Source organism: Lepisosteus oculatus, unplaced genomic scaffold, assembly GCF_040954835.1.
Source record: "Lepisosteus oculatus isolate fLepOcu1 unplaced genomic scaffold, fLepOcu1.hap2 HAP2_SCAFFOLD_111, whole genome shotgun sequence".
Classification (NCBI taxonomy): domain Eukaryota; kingdom Metazoa; phylum Chordata; class Actinopteri; order Semionotiformes; family Lepisosteidae; genus Lepisosteus; species Lepisosteus oculatus.
The window spans coordinates 34,046-46,825 of NW_027167662.1; the positions used below are offsets into that span (position 1 = coordinate 34,046).

The following is a 12,780-nucleotide window of genomic DNA, read 5'->3' on the forward strand; positions in this document are numbered from 1 at the left end:
ACTGTGATTCTGAGAGACTGTCAAAAATCGCTTTCTCCGTTTGCGTTGCAAATAAGTGAAAACGCGGTCTCAACCCAGAGCCAACGTTAGCCTACTATACCATGTTCAGCCACCGCTAGAAAATGTACGGCTCTAGTACCGGAGCGACGAGGATGGGATTCGAACCCACGCGTGCAGAGCACAATGGATTAGCAGTCCATCGCCTTAACCACTCGGCCACCTCGTCGAGGAAACTGGGCTGTCCGGACATGGGTTGGCACGCTCCGGACATGGGTTGGCACGCTCCAGATGATCTTTTTCTTTTTTTTCCCTCGTACTCGAGGGTCATTTTCCTGTTCCACATGCGATTTCAACATTTTTCTTGGGAGATGTCAAGCCAGCAAGCCACTGCTGTGGTTCAGTGGCCAGTGTGGAGTTCAGTGGCCCTGTTTATTATGCCTAATAAACAGGAGATCCTGGGTGATCCTAGATGATTGCAAGCCGTACAGCCTCCGCCATGCTTCCCAGGTGGGATGAGGTTTTGGAGTTGGTATGCAGTGTTTTGTTATCTCCAAACATAACGCTGTGCACATTTACCAACAAGTTCAGCTTTTGTCACGTCTGTCCACAGAACATTGTTCCAGGAGTTGCTCTGGAACATCCACGTGGTCTTTAGCAAACTTGAAAGGGGCAGTGGGGGCAGACACTTCCCGCCCCCCAAAGAAAAGAGCGCCAATCAGACAGGCGGAGACCAAGGACTCGCAGAGCAGACAACCACAATCGCCATAACAAGAGCGATTGTGAGCGGTTTTGTTTTCTCTCTTTGACCAGCCCAGCTGCGCCCCACCCGAAAGCAGGGAAGCAGAAAAATTGCATGGAACTCATTCATGCTCCTCTCCACGGAAATCTTTAGTAAAAAGCAAAAGATTTGTATGAAATGAATAGAAACCAGAGTGCGTGGCTGCACAGCTTCAGGAGCCCAGGCCACCTTCAAGGCCTCTGCCCTGCCGGTCGTGGTTGGCAATGCACCTGGCCTTACAAACGAGCCAGTGGGGTCCGTTCAGCTCCGGGCTCATCGCCTGCGGCTCTCGGCTTGCGGGCGTGCCCAATCCGTGCGATAACTCGGAAAACACCCGGCCACACTGTGCCGGAAACGACGCACTCTGGGAAGCCGCTTTGCAAAGCGAGGTCCCAAGATCCCCTGCGGCCGGACACTTCCCGCCCCCCAAAGAAGAGAGCGGCAATCAGACGGGCAGAGACCGAGGACTCGCAGAGCAGACAACCACAATCGCCATAACAAGAGCGATTGTGAGCGGTTTTGTTTTCTCTCTTTGACCAGCCCAGCTGCAACCACCCGAAGGCAGGGAAGCACAAAAATTGCACGGAACTCATTCATGCTCCTCTCTACGGAAATCTTTAGCAAAAGGCGAAAGATTTGTACGAAATGAAGAGAAACCAGAGTGCGTGGCTGCACAGCTGCAGGAGCCCAGGCTGCTTTCAAGGCCTCTGCCCTGCCGGTCGTGGTTGGCAATGCACCTGGCCTTACAAACGAGCCAGTGGGGCCCGTTCAGCTCCGGGCTCATCGCTTGCGGCTCTTGGCTTGCGGGCGTGCCCAATCCGTGCAATAACTCGGAAAACACCCTGCCATACTATGCCGGAAACGATGCACTCTGCTACAATATGATTGCTACATATCTGCATTTGTTGGTTTTTAAGGAGTAAGAGTGCAGGGAGTTTAAACCTGCGATCCAGTGTGTTGAAGTATTTCACAACACTACCCCTAGCACATCTGGAAATAAATCCTCATAATGATTATTGCCCTGGGCATGTACCATAAAATCAGTGAGCATATATATATATATAACTGTGTTGAAGCTAGAGACACAGAATAACTGCAAACACATCCTAAATACAGTGTTCCTGCACCTTTGACCTCATCCAGAATGTATCCTTTTTTGAAAGGGATTGCTGTCAGAATGCACAACTGAATCCCAAACAGAATCTCTAGTCAAATATGATCATTTGTGAAACAGGCAAATGAGTCTCTCAGGTGCCCATTGCTCATTTTCCGACACATTTATGCAATACTTTCACCATGCATTGAGCAATAGGGATTAAAGACACCACAGGTAAGGTTTTCGCGTTGAGCAATAGGGATTAAAGATACCAGAGGTAAGGTTTAAAAGTGATTCTGAGGTGTAACACATCAGCTAGGCATCTGAAATGCGGGGTTTGAGAGCCCTTCAGGGAACACCGTACCTTAAAGGTACCAGAAGTCCACTAGTATAAGCATTAAGTCACTGTCACCCCTGTTACAATGTGATTGCTACATATCTTCATTTCTTTGGTTTTTAAGGAGTAAGAGTGCAGGGGGTCTAAATCTGCGATCCAGTGTGTTGAAGTATTTCACAACACTACCTGTAGCCCGTCTGGAAATAAATCCTCATTCTGATTGTTGCCCTGGGCATGTACCAATAAATCACTGAGCATATATATATATAGCACTGTGTTGAAGCTAGAGACCTGTATGTATAATATGATGCTAAAATGTTATTTTCACATATATTAATGTAATAAATGATTGCTTATGCTTTATAAACAAATCTAATTAAAATAAAAGCTTACGTTTTGTATTTATCTTGTACCATAGAACATGATTTTCTTTGTATTTCAAGCCCACAAAGTGTCCAAATGACGCACTACATAATATAAGGAAGATTATCACATGCATATCGGTATTATCTTTCTTATGAAAATGCATTCCTTTCATTACCTTTTACTTTTTAAAATGAACTCAAATTGTGTATAATGTAATAATTTAAGTAGAATAGATTCTAATAATATAAAGATCCAGTGTATTGCACTGGCCTGGTCAGCCTGGCCTGGTGGATGGTGCACATAGCACTTTCAGTGCTGGAGGTGTTAATGGCGGAGGTGTTGGAGAGTGATAGCTGTGTGGGATGGGTGGGTGAGTAGCTGTCGTGGGTTGTAGCTTTTCCTTTGCAGCTTGTCCTATACCTTCCTCCTGTAGGCGTCCTTGCTCTCTCTCAACTTCTGTTTTAGCTCCCATCATGTAATGATGAACATGATTTACATGATAAAAGGAAGATTATCACATGCATATCGGTATTATCTTCCTCATGAATATGCATTCCTTTCATTACCTTTTAATTTTTAAAATGAACTCAAGTTGTGTATAATGTAATAATTTAAGTAGAATAGATTCTAATAATATAATGATCCAGTGTGTTGCACTACTTCACTGCTTCACTGCTCTATGCCGTCTGGAAATAAATCTTCAGACTACTTACTGCCCTGGGCATGTACCAATAAATTACAGGAGCACATCTATATATCACTGCGTTGAAGCAGGAGACACAATCACTGCAAACACATCCTAAATACAGTGTTCCAGCACCTTTGACCTCATCCAGAATGTATAATTTCTCTCAGGGGCCCATTCCTCATTCTCAAGACACATGTATGCAGTACGTACACTATGCATTGAGCAATAGGGATTAAAGACACCACAGGTAAGGTTAGAAGACATTCTGACTATATTCTAAAATATTGGACTCATATTCTTATGATGGCAGACATGATGCTGTGTTTAAAACCGGGGTTAATGGACATTATATGACTGTCAATTCTGTTTTGTTTTGGAGACTCTTGGCTGCCTATGTGGTACAGTGCAGCGTGAAAAAAACATTTTCCAAAACTGTGTCAGCTCAAAAGTTGTAAGAAAACCTTTCCAGCTGCTTTAACTCTCTTCATTTTTGTCATTTAATTGTCTGTCGGCACTATGTGGTAGGGTTGCATGACAACCCATCTCACCACGGAAAGGAACCTAACAGCTTTTGTAAGAGAGGAGAAAGGGACCTGGCCTGTACGGAGATCGAACCCACAACCTTGGCGTTATTAGCACCACGCTCTAACCAACTGAGCTAACCAGCCTCACAACAGCAATCCTCTCTGTGCTGCAAAAAATCGAACTCAGGGAATTTCTTTTGCCCTCCTTTGAATAGAAAGCCGTGTAATTCAGTGTACGGGCTTTCTCGTGCAGTTTCATGGTTCTTGTAACCCAAATCCTACACTGGCGTGAAGTGACCCCCCATTTCACAGCATTTTTCAGCTGATTTAAAATGTACCTAAAGGAGAAGCATTATTGAAGACCATCAATTACCAAGAGCATTTGTCAAAGGTTTTGGTGGTCATTTTTAATGACCACAGAGCGCTGTGACCTCGGTTTTACATCTCATCCAAGAGACAGCGCCCTTTTACAACACAGCGTCTCCGTCACTATGCTGGGGCATTGGGACCCGCACAGACCTCAGGGTGAGCGCCCCCCCGCCGGCACCATTAACACCGCTTCCAGCTGGAAACTTTGTTTTTCCCTGTAGCTCACCCTCATCCGGGTACTGACCTGGCTCACACCTGCTTAGCTTCAGTGGGTTTTCAGTTGCGAGTTGCAAGGGGATGCAAGTGATGGAGCCGCTCGCTGCAAAAGCCACTGTTTTGGCTGGGAATCGAACCAGAGCCTCCCACATGGGAAGCGAGAATTCTACCACTGAACCATCAATGCTCAATACCCAGGCCTTCAAAAAAGACGCTTTTTTGGTGCTCTGTTAAAAAAGCGTCGACATTACCTCTTTCAAAAGGCTTCACTTTCCTAGTCAGATTCCAAGGCTCATTGAACCCGGGCTGTTTCCTCCAGCGGTATAGTATTGCAGTTAGACAGCACGATGCCTGCAAGACTATGTCACGCTCTGACGAGACTGTCAAAAATTGCTTTCACCGATTGTATTGCAAACCGGCGGAAGCGGGGTATTGGGAAAAGTTTTCAACTAGCAATAATCGCGCCTCGGCTAAACCTCACAGGCTACGATACTGCCAATGCGCAAATCTGACGGTTGCCAGGCAACCGCGGGGATCCTATGGAAATCGTTATCAATCGTCTCATGGCATGTCGTTGCTGTAACGCTTCATATTTGTCGTCTTCTTCTTCTAGCTTGAGGTTTTGAAGAATTTCATGACAGACAAGGGCTCCGTCGGGAACAAAGGGCGTTGTGAGAAAACCGTTGCTTATTTTCAGCAGCAGAAATACAACCCTTTAAATACAAGATGACAGAACAATGACGAAGGGCATGCCGGGAGGAACTCATACACTACAGAGGAAAGGGGGCGGGCACGTACAGTTCACATTCAAGCCACAAGTACTCTTCTCGGATGTTGCACAAACAAATCCTAACGTCCTGAAAGCATTGCAGCATGTTTGTGTCCCACTTCCCGTGGCTGCAGGACGACTGACACGAAGGGACAAACACAATCTGTGGCGTTTAGCGTGACATAGTCTTGCAGGCATCGTGCTGTCTCACTGCAATACTATACCGCTGGAGGAAACAGCCCGGGTTCGATGAGTCTTGGAATGTGACTAGGAAAGTGAAGCCTTTTGAAAGAGGTAAAGCACTGCACAACGGAACTGAGGGAGAATCTTACAGGGGATTCTGAGCGGTGTCTGCATACACGCAGTCCGATACGGGCGCTGAAAGCTTGAGCTACTCTCAATGTCATGCTGCCTTTCCTCGGAGTAAATCTGTTACATTGAAAGAATGCTTCTCGCAGGTTCAAAAAGGGACCCTTGTTAATTGGAGAAATCAATGATTTCGAATGAATTCTGTATGCGTTAAAAGACAGCTATAAACAGAAAACATGCAGGACACTGCTCATGATGTTTCCCGAGCCGAAACACAGTGCGTTTTTCCAAGCCATCTGACAAAGCCCGCCCACTGAAAACTGCAGCAGATCGTGTAAAGACGTTCAACTTTGTAACTACTGCACGCACAGGAAGCAGAATAAATTCCTCTTTTCAAACTGTCAAAGGTTTGCTTTGCGAACGCTGCAGGACATCGCACAATCTCTTTTGAACGGGGACAAACCATTTCTTATGGGGCGCAGTAAGTACAGACGTTTAAAAAGCTCCACTCATGCCGACGATGCAGCATGAAGAAGCGCAACCTAACGTTTGACAGACAAAAGCCGGGTGCCGCTACGAGCAATATGAAATCAAACTGACAGCACACGGCGTTTCGCGCTGACTCAAAAGTGATCTCGACAGACGCTGTTCTCTGCATAACGCTGAAAGAGCTAAAGAGCGTTTCTGTTGAGACGTAACAAGCTTGTTTTTATCAATCGTCTCATGGCATGTCGTTGCTGTAACGCTTCATATTTGCGGCCGGACACTTCCCGCCTCCCAAAGGAAAGAGCGCCAATCAGACAGGCGGAGACCGAGGACTCGCAGAGCAGACGGCCACAGTCGCCGTAATAAGAGCGATTGTGAGCGGTTTTGTTTTCTCTCTTTGACCAGCCCAGCTGCGCCCCACCCGAAGGCAGGGAAGCACAAAAATTGTATGGAACTCATTCATGCTCCTCTCCATGGAAATCTTTAGTAAAAGGCAAAAGATTTGTACGAGATGAAGAGAAACCAGAGTGCGTGGCTGGACAGCTGCAGGAGCCCAGGCCGCCTTCAAGGCCTCTGCCCTGCCGGTCGTGGTTGGCAATGCACCTGGCCTTACAAACGAGCCAGTGGGGCCCGTTCAGCTCCGGGCTCATCGCCTGCGGCTCTCGGCTTACCTGGCAGGGGAGATACCTTGATCAGCCTGTAGTTGGAGTAGTTGGATTGTTTTCTTGTTTTGTGGAAGCAGTGTTTGTTTTGCAGTTTGAGATGGCAACCTTTGGATCCCGCAAGAATGCTGTACGTTTTGAGCTTTTGGATGACCTCTTCATGGATCGTATGCAGTTCAGCAGAAAAGTGTTACAGAAGGAACTTGGCTTTGAACCTCGGCACTTGGATTTCATCTTCGCTCTCCCAGGTCAGAAAGCATTTGAGGTTGTTTTTGCTACCTATTCTCTGTTTGAACAATGTGTGGATGTGTTTGAGGCAAAAAGAGGGAAAGTTCCTGCCCTTGAGAAGATCAACTTGCAGCCTCTGACACAGAGAGAGAGGAAAACGGTGCATGTTGTTATGTTCTCGGAACTGGCAAAGACGGAGGACATTCACACCTGGCTTAAGCAGTACTGCACCGTCCACCATGGAACTGAGATTAGAGATGTTGACGGTATAAAAACAGGAGCAAGGAAATTCGAGGTTCGCTTGCTACCGGACAATGTAAATGGAGGCTTAAGGCACCTGCCCTCTACACTACGACTGGGCGCCTGCAATGGCTATGTTTTTTATGTGGGACAACCAAAGGTGTGTCGGCGCTGTGGTGCTGTGGGACACCTGGCATCGTCCTGCACTGTGAAATGCTGCAAGACCTGTGGCAAACAGGGACATTTAGCCTCTGACTGTTCAATGCTGCCAAAGTGCAATTTATGTGGCTCGGAAGGACACGTTTTTAAGAACTGCCCTCACGCCTACGCCAATAAACTCAAAATGAGAAAGGATGAGGCAGTGCTTGTTTCAGCTAAACCGGCCCGAAAAGCCAAAGCAAACAACAAGTCAAACAAAGAACCCTTGTTGGACAAAGAGTCTCAGCCTCCAGCCAGGATCAGTCCTGCTGTAGCTCCGGGGCCGGTGGAAAAGAATTCCACTACGCTCCCACAACCGCAGACTGCACCAGACAAGCACGAGGGTTTGAAAACCCCAGAGAACAGCGAGGACCCCTCCCCCACTCCTGCTCCTCAGAACGAGGGCCAGTGTGGGGCCCCCCGGTGGAGCGGGTCCAGCGAGGATACCCAGGATTCAGCGGAGCTGCTTTTCTCAGACTCTGCAAGTGCTACAGATGCCCTTCTCTCCTCCATCCAGTCCATCACGGAGGATCTGCAACAGCTGGTGGGTGAGGGGGAAGAGGAGACTGGTGCATCGGCTGCACCCCTTTCCCCTCAGTGCTCCCAGGAGCTGGACTTGAGGAAAAGGAAAAATGACTGTTTTCTCCCCGAGCGAGGAGGAAGGAGAGCATGGCGATGGGGACAGCTGGAACCCCTCCACCCCTCCTTCTACCCCCTTCCTTGAAATGGACTCCGTGAACGCTTTTACTGCTGCCACCCTGATGAAGGCTCATTCAGAGGATGGCTGGCAGGAAATTGGTAAGAAGAAAAAGAAAAAGAAGAAGGTAACAGGTGAGACCGAAGAGAAATGTGTTTTGTAAAGACTGGTTCCACTTTCTTATGTAATATGGCTCTAAACATAATTTCTCTTAACACCAGAGGTATCAATGACAGAGTTAAATGTCAGTGTGTCTTTGATTACCTCCAGCAGAGAGAGGGAGATGTGTTGATGTTGCAGGAGTGTGCTTTAGCCTATCAAGAGAGGTATAAAAGCTTTGAAGATAGGTGGGATAAAGGGCCTTCTGTTTGGTCAGGGGACAATAACAACAGAGCCTCTGGCGTGGCCATTCTTTTCAAAGGATGGGCTTTCAAATTGAAAAGTATTCAGAGGGTCATAGATGGCAGGTTGCTGTGTGTGGATGTGGAATGGGGGACCATTAACCTGCGGCTAATCAATGTGTATTGTCCTACTGACGTGGGAGGAAGGGTGGAGCTACTCAAGGCACTCTCTCCCCTATTGTTAAGTAGCACAGACGTGATAGTGGGAGAGGATTTTAATTGTATCTTAGAGCACACAGACAGGCAGTCTAGCTTGCCGATAAAATTGGATTCCAGCTCACTGGCCCTGCAAAACTTAGTTCAAGACTTTAAACTCTCAGACACATATAGATGTATATATCCCACAACAGCAGGATATACATGGTCAGGGAGGAATAGCAGCTCCAGAATTGACTATTGCTTTGTCTCAGAGAGAGTGAAAGTTGTTGGGGTCACTCTTCAGCCTGTCTTCTTCTCAGATCATCAGGCTTTAGGGTGTAGAGTGGAACTCCAGGGCGGGACTGTCTTTGGCCCAGGCCTCTGGAAACTCAACACAAAGCTGCTAGAGAACGAGGGGGTAGTATCCCACTACAAGGAGAAACTATCACAGTGGCTGTCCTTGCAGTGTCTGTACAGGTCAGTAGGAGAGTGGTGGGAGGAGGTGAAGGTGAGGACAAAGGCCTTTTTCATGGCTGAGGGAAGGAAGGCTGCTGCCAGACGGAGAGGAGTGCTAGCCAGGAAACAGAGGCAGCTGCAGCGTCTCTGTACACGATGCTGCACAGTGGCTTCGATGTGCTCGAGGATATCACCCTTTTAAAAAAGGACATCCGGAGCATAGCCGAAGAAAGTAGTCGAGGAGTGCTGTTAAGAAGCAGAGTGCAGTTCTTGGAAGAAAATAAGAAGTGTACTCGCTTCTTTTTCAGGAAAGTGGTAGGCTCCAAGTCTGTCATGGAAAGTGTAGTTGATGAGGAGGGACGAGAGAGAACAGAGCCGAGTGCTATCCTCTCCTGCACCGAGGCCTTCTACTCAAGACTGTACAGCTCTACAGAGTTAAAGGATGAAGAAATTCATTTTTTTACCTCAAAGCTAGAAAACGTTTTGAGTGAAGAAGATAGGGAAGTACTTGAGAGGGATTTGACCGTAGAAGAGCTGAGACAGGCTATGGAGAGCTTACAGAAGGGGAAAACTCCGGGTGCTGACGGGCTCCCTAAAGAATTTTATTGCACCTTTTGGGATCTGCTTCAGGATCCGCTACTGCTCCTATTCGAGGAAAGCTATAAGACAGAATTGCTGCCTGACTCCTTAAGAGAAGGCACTATCTCTCTCTTGTTTAAGAAAGGAGCAAAGAATGACATAAAGAACTGGAGACCCCTCAGCCTCTTAGGCGTGGACACTAAGATCCTGCGCCTACAAAATGTAGTGGCCTCACTGGTAGGGAAAGAACAGACTTGTGGGATAGCAGGACGCCTGATGAGCGACAACCTGGCCTTGTTGAGGGATGTCTGTCTGTACTCAGAGGATCGCTCCCTCCCTCTGTGCATTTTAGGTGTAGACCTAGAAAAGGCCTTTGACCGCCTAAACCGGCAGTACTTAACATCGGTACTTGAGCACATGAAGTTTGGCCCCATCATGAGAAAGTGGATTAACCTGCTGTACACAGGTAGCAACAGCAGAGTAATGGTTAATGGCAATAGATCACGCCCCTTTGAAGTCTGTTCAGGGGTGAGGCAGGGCTGCCCATTATCCCCCTTGTTATTCGTTTTGGCTATGGAGCCCTTAGCCTTTGCCTTGCGCCAGGATCAGGCCATTAATGGGATACCAGTGCCTGGAAGTGGGGGAGGAGAGGTAAAGACATCTCTATACATGGATGACGTCACCCTGCTCCTCTCTGACAATGCCTCAATTAGCAGAGCTCTGCAGTGCTGTGATCGGTTCTCTTTGGCTTCCTCTGCAAAAATTAACACATCTAAGAGTGAGATTTTTTATCAGAACTGGAGGGAGCCAAAAGAAGGACATGATCTCAGGCTGCAAGAGAAGAGAATTAAGGTCCTGGGGGTGTATTTTGGAGAAGAGATGGGAACAGTAAATTGGCAGAACAAATTGCCAATCTTAAACAAAAAACTGATGCAATGGAAGGACCGAGACCTCACCATGATAGGGAAGGTGCTGGTCATCAAAGCCGAGCTCTTGTCTGTCTTGAATTTTCTGGCTTCTACCTTCCCAATCCCACACCGTGTTGCGGCGGTGCTGAGGAGATTGATGTTTCAATTTCTATGGGGTGGGAAGCAGGAAAGACTCAGAAGGGAAATAATGTACAGGCCGCTACCCTCAGGGGGGAAGTCTGTCCCAGATATTGCTACGAAGCTGCTGTGCATTTTCCTGGCCTCTGTGCTGAGAGGCTTTGCAACAGCACCTGCAGCGCGTACCTGGACTTATTTTTCCAGGCTCTGGGTAGGTAGGGAGGTGTTCAGAGTGTGGGGTGTCAGACCCAAGCTGGACGTCCCACTCTCTGACACATGCCCTGCAATTTATGGGACAGTTAAAAGTTTTCTAAGATCTCACCCAATTGGCCATATTCCCCTCCGAGATGTCAGCGTCCAAAAACTGGAAGATTTCGTTGCACCCCAGAACAATAGGCAGACCCCTGTGGGCATTTTAACATCAGCCCAAACAAGGAAGGTGTGGAAACACACATCCTCTAAATTTCTGTGCAACATTCACAGAGATTTAGCCTGGAGTGTCGTCCACCAGTGCTTACCGGTACAAACTTTCTTGTACCGTAGGGGCCTCACCCCCAGCCCTCGCTGCGTTAGGGTGGGCTGCGGCGAGGAGGAGACTATGACCCATCTCCTGTGGTCCTGCTTTTTTGCTAAGGCCTTCTGGGCACAGTTTGAAGATTGGTTGCAGGCTCTCTCGCCCCAATTTACCCTGACCGCTGCTTTCGTCATATACGGCATCTCTCCTGTCAAACTTCCTCCTGACGTGTTTGACAGGATCTGGGCCGTGGTGAACAGTGGGAAAGACGCCCTGTGGAGAGTGAGGAACATGGGGCTGTTCAAAGGCATCGAGGTCCCAGTCAAGGCAGCAGGTAGCCTGGCCCTGTTCATCACCCGAGAGAACTATTACCTCAGAGATCTGTGGAGAGAAGGGAGGGAGGAAGCAGAAAATCTGTGGGAAATAGAGAGCATAGGTCAATATCTCAAGAAACTGTGAAAAACATTATCATGTTTAAGTAAAGAATGTGATTGGCACCAGAAAAAAAGAAAATTGTTACTATGTAACTGTTACCGTGTCAAAATGTAATGAGATGTGATCATATATACTGTTTTAAGTATGTATATTAATGTAAAGCTTTCTGATTTGTGATGTCCTGTATTTTTTTGTGAAAAGAAAATAAAGTTCTTAAAAATTGAAGTGGTTCACCCAGGGCGAGGCTCGGCCATTGCACTCCGGCTGTGCTGACCCCTGCGTATTCCCCAAATGTGGGAATCTCGACTGCATAATTTCTGGTAGTGGGGGACTGCGTTCGTGCTCTCCCCTGATGTGCTTGGTCCAAAATCAGATACGGGAGGGTTAGGACACCACGAGCTGCTTGGCTGCGGAAGGATCCCGGTTCGACAGGAGTGGACGCCGCTGCTTTTAGTTAGGGGTCCGGAGAAGCATCTCAAGCTAGTTCCACTACTCCTTCCGGACGTTCATTCCCTTTTCAAAGTCAGTCGTTTTGCTGTAGTCTGCGTTCTTTAGGCTGATTATCGAGGTTAGCCTTTATTTGGTCATGGGGGGCCTCGGTACTGTATGCTGAGTCTAAAGACAGTTTCACCCGTTTTCTGATTGCTCGGTTCTGTACCAGTGCAGACATGTCAAACAGTGAATGGCTGTACCTCTATTGTATCCGTGCTCAATGAATGAAATCGGTAACAAATGAATATATGTCTAGTTATACGAAAAACGAGTGGTTTATCGACTCATCTTCATTTGCAGATTTAGAGGCAGCTTCGATATTCGTTTTACAGACGGGTTTTTTTTTTTTGAATATGGGTCACACACATGCTACAGCAACAAAACATCTCTAGAGATGAGGCTATAGATCACCTTTCCATCCTGCAGGTTTTCCTCCCAAAGCCTACGGCACCAACGGCGACCCCTGCTGGCCGGGAGAGCAAAAGCTTACAGCACCTGGTATTCCCAGGCGGTCTCCCATCCAAGTACTAACCAGGCCCAACCCTGCTTAGCTTCCGAGATCAGACGAGATCGGGCGTGTTCAGGGTGGTGTGGCCGTAAGTGAAAGTCCTGGCGCCTGACTCGCTACTTGAAGCTGTGTGTGGCAGGGGTTCCGTGCCCCCCGAGCGGGACTGAAGGATCGTTCGTGTGCAACTCTTTGGAAAGGAGCTGCTTTCCAAATCGCATTGCGTGCCTGGATGTTGGCGAATGCGCTCC

The 12,780-nt window shown here is 47.7% G+C and overlaps 6 non-coding genes and 1 pseudogene across 6 annotated transcripts; 1 reads left to right on the forward strand and 6 right to left on the reverse strand.

Annotated features, from left to right (window-relative positions):
- Nucleotides 1–144: 144 nt before the first annotated feature.
- On the reverse strand, nt 145–226 carry trnas-gcu (transfer RNA serine (anticodon GCU)). Its single transcript has one exon. It is a non-coding gene; the product is annotated as a tRNA-Ser (tRNA).
- A 596-nt stretch (nt 227–822) lies between these two features.
- On the reverse strand, nt 823–936 carry LOC138226001 (U5 spliceosomal RNA). Its single transcript, XR_011184329.1, has one exon. It is a non-coding gene; the product is annotated as a U5 spliceosomal RNA (small nuclear RNA).
- Nucleotides 937–1,329: 393 nt separating this feature from the next.
- On the reverse strand, nt 1,330–1,443 carry LOC138226005 (U5 spliceosomal RNA). Its single transcript, XR_011184334.1, has one exon. It is a non-coding gene; the product is annotated as a U5 spliceosomal RNA (small nuclear RNA).
- A 3,299-nt stretch (nt 1,444–4,742) lies between these two features.
- Nucleotides 4,743–4,884, reverse strand: LOC138225989 (U4 spliceosomal RNA). Its single transcript, XR_011184317.1, has one exon. It is a non-coding gene; the product is annotated as a U4 spliceosomal RNA (small nuclear RNA).
- A 1,468-nt stretch (nt 4,885–6,352) lies between these two features.
- LOC138225995 (U5 spliceosomal RNA) lies at nt 6,353–6,469 on the reverse strand. The gene has a single exon (XR_011184324.1). It is a non-coding gene; the product is annotated as a U5 spliceosomal RNA (small nuclear RNA).
- Nucleotides 6,470–11,748: 5,279 nt separating this feature from the next.
- LOC138226040 (U1 spliceosomal RNA) lies at nt 11,749–11,884 on the forward strand (annotated as a pseudogene).
- A 623-nt stretch (nt 11,885–12,507) lies between these two features.
- On the reverse strand, nt 12,508–12,626 carry LOC138225986 (5S ribosomal RNA). Its single transcript, XR_011184314.1, has one exon. It is a non-coding gene; the product is annotated as a 5S ribosomal RNA (ribosomal RNA).
- Nucleotides 12,627–12,780: the final 154 nt, after the last annotated feature.